This window comes from Dermochelys coriacea, chromosome 19 (assembly GCF_009764565.3).
Source record: "Dermochelys coriacea isolate rDerCor1 chromosome 19, rDerCor1.pri.v4, whole genome shotgun sequence".
Lineage (NCBI taxonomy): Eukaryota > Metazoa > Chordata > Testudines > Dermochelyidae > Dermochelys > Dermochelys coriacea.
Window position 1 is genome coordinate 1,068,674 of NC_050086.2, and position 3,474 is coordinate 1,072,147.

Consider the following 3,474-nt stretch of genomic DNA (forward strand, 5'->3'; position numbering starts at 1 on the left):
AAGCAGCCCCTCACCTCCCTGCAGCCCATGGGAATTCTGCTGGGAGCCTTGGCCGATTTCCAGCTGGGGCTGGAGGGAGTGAGGGAGGCAGCAGCAGCTGCCGGTGCCTGGCCCTGACTTACAGTCAGACAATGGCTCAGCCCAGGGTCAGGTAGCATCACATAGGAAGACGGGGCCAGGTTTTTACTCGCCTGGGAGAGGGAGGAGGCTGGAGGAAGAGACAGAACAGGAGTCCTGCTGTGAGGGGCTGGGGTGGGCTGGATACAATGTTCTGTGCCATCAGGCCCCAGCGCTTACACACTGGGCAAGCTAAACTCACTGAGAAACCAACTCTCGACGTCAGAGGGATTGTAAAATTCAGTATTCAGTTAATTATTTTTTGATTAAAAGAGATCTTCCTCTTTTTTTTTATTCCACCAACAAATGATTCCCTGCATAATTAATAGATATGGCGCTTCCCCTCCCCTCCCCTCCTTTTAATCCTAACCCCCTTTATTTACTTTGTGCATTATGAGGACTCTGGTATTTTGGTGCAGTTGGAAAATTTAAGAGAAAATTATAAATAATAAGACTCCATTGAAAGAGCCTTTTCAGTGCTGCACTGTGCTCCTGGCTGGGTGGTCCCTTGGGACCCCTCGGGTGCAAGGAAAGGAGCCAGCAGCCAGCTAGCTAGCAGGAAACAGGCTTTCACAAAGACAAGCTCCCAGACTGCTCAGGGCCCCCCTAGTTGATTGGCTGATAACACAACTGGAGCCATCAGGCCCCTTTTGCAAAGGAATTGTCAATTTTTATTCGTGTGCCATCTCTCCCTGGGGTCTGTAATGATGTCCTCGAGGTACTAGGAAGTGGGCTGGCTAGAAAGCTGTCAAGTACAATTACTTCATTACACTGGGACACAAACTACCATTAGCCAAAGCATGTTTTGACAAGACTTCAAGGGAACTGCAAACTCCTTCGCTGGTAGAATCTCACTGCAAACAACACTGGGAGAGCCTGGGGGTTGAGCTGCTATGACATAGCAAGGAGGTGTCATAGATTCTAAGGCCAGAGGGGCCCACTCTGCTCATCTCATCTGACCTGTACAGCACAGACCACAGAGCCTCCCCCAGTGATGCCTGCACTGAGCTCACTTACTTGTGGCTGACCTTGAGCAAATCCTTCAGAAAGGAACCCAGTCCTGACTTACAGAGCCTCCCAGGGACAAAGAATCCATCCGGCCCTTGGGAAGCTATTCTTATGCCTTATTTCCAGTTTGAGCGGCTTTAACTTCACTTCCTACTAATGGGTTTTGTTCTACAGTTGCCCAATAGATTAAAGGGACGTGAAACAAACATCCCATTCTGTCCTAGCAGGTTCTTGTATCATCCGCATCACTGCGGTATCGGTGCACCTTCCCGGAGCGCATTATGTGATGTGATGAACATCCAGCGTCACTGGTTTGTTCTCCCTCTCGCATCCTCTCCTCAGCGGGAGAATTGGGGGTGCAGTGGAATGGTTTGTTTAAAATGCTCATATGCTTTGGGTTAATGGTAGAGAAGTCAGGGCAGAGAAACATGCCTTACACTTGAAGTGGAAGATCAGGAGGTTTGCGATGGTCCGTAGCTCCCATGGGAGTTTGTTCCCTAGATATCAAACTAGGTTCAGATGACTCCAAATTCAAGCTTGTAGCAGGTTCAGTTATTTGCAGCAAGTTAGCAGAGCTTGCTGGGGATGGGAGGACACAGGGAAGTGTTGAATGAGAAATGTTGTTTGGAAAAAAACCAAACAACTGTTCAAAGCATGTTTCTAAGAAATAAATGGTGTGTGGTAAAGGAAGACTGGTGAGTGTAGTGAGGTCACTCCTGCACCTGTGTTTTCAGTGCATCTTGTCACTGCACGAGTGAGGACTCCAGCTCTGCAGAGAGGCAGACATCTAGGCCATAATTGCACCAGAGTGCTCAGCACCCAGCATCAGAGCCGAATTTTCTGAAGAGCTCAGCAGGTTGTATGCAGCTCAGGAGCTACAAGGAGCTGGATTCTAGAGAAAGAAGTGATTAAATAGGGGGAGAAAGATACAGAAACTCCCGCCATGGGAGTGGAAATTGTCCCTGCAGAGGGAGCTTTCATCGAAGTTCAGGGGAAGGGTCAAAGCAACCAATAACCTTCACCCTCTGCTCGTGCTGGGCTTTGCAGCTCCTCAGCCCTTACAAGGAGGGAGGAAACCTTGGCAACTTTCAGGACAGGTCAGACAGGAGCCATCCCCATGCACAGATGACAAGCGCGATCACCTGCGGGAAGCATGCACTGGCCACGTCAGCTCCATCACCTGCTGACAGCCAGAAACATGTGTTCAGGGCTGGATAAGTCCTGTGGCGAAGGGAGCCTCTCACCCATTCTCCTCAGACATTTACTGCTCATGCTCAGCACCCTATGGTGTAGAGTCCAAGCTGCCCTGTGCTGCTGGCATTGGAGCTGCATGGGGATAAGAACCTGAAAACCAGCAACTCATTGCAGGCTCCTTCCCCCAACACCTCCCAGTGGGACAAATACCAGCTCCCAGCTCACCTGGGCATGTATTCCCCTCCTCCCAGTCTGACCGCTCCTCTCTGCATGACCCAGGAGTACTGTGACAGGGTTAGGACTCACCACTGCTGGCACCTCCCTCTGGTTGCTCCAGGAATTAGCTCTGTCTATTCATGGAGCACCTTTTTCGCATGGTACCTTGCCCCTCGTCTGCTCTGCTGCTTTGGGGACCCTCGTTGCTCCCCACTCAGCAGCATCCTCTTCAGGACACTGCTCTCCAGCAGTGCCCACTGCTCCGGTCTCACCCCCTTCCGGTGAGTTTGGTGTTATCAGCAGTCCACAATCTGCACCTGTTGTAGTGGCCGGCTGCAGCCTCTACGTCTAGCCCCTTATCGCAGGGCCCAGCCACAGCCTGGATCGGGCCACACTCCTCTTCAGCCCAGTGTAGCACAAGGGGAAGGGGGGGGAATCCAGGCACACCTGCTACTCTGGGTCCTGACCCAGGGACCCTCTAGCGGCAGCCTCTCCGCCCTCCTTCTCTTCCCTTGCCTGCTATTGTCCCTGGCCCACTTTCCCTTCAGCCCTATGCACCTGCCTGGCCTTGGCCAGCCATCCCCAGCAAGGTGCTTGCTTGCTTGCTTGCTTGCTTGCTTGCTTGCTTGCTTGCTTGCTTGCTTGCTTGCTTGCTTGCTTGCTTGCTTGCTTGCTTGCTTGCTTGCTTGCTTGCTTGCAAGGAGCCAGTTCTCCTCCCTTGACCACCCAGGAGAGACTGCCTGTTCCCTTCCTGGGCAGCCTTTATATACGTCTGAGTCTGGCCCTGATTGGCTGTCTCTAACTCAGTCTCTGATTGGCTCCCTAGCAGGCCTTCTCTGATTGGCTGCCCACCTGTACTGCCTCCCTGGCCTGCTGAAACCCCATCTAGGATAGGAGTGGGGCAGCCACCCCACTACAGGTACAAAGGTCACATGCTGA

At 52.2% G+C, this 3,474-nt stretch overlaps 1 long non-coding RNA gene across 1 annotated transcript; it reads right to left on the reverse strand.

Moving 5' to 3' along the window:
* Positions 1–1,492: 1,492 nt before the first annotated feature.
* Positions 1,493–3,273, reverse strand: LOC122458250. Its single transcript, XR_006278174.1, has 2 exons — positions 2,626–3,273; positions 1,493–2,017 (listed from the first exon to the last, which is right to left on the reverse strand). It is a non-coding gene; the product is annotated as an uncharacterized LOC122458250 (long non-coding RNA).
* Positions 3,274–3,474: the final 201 nt, after the last annotated feature.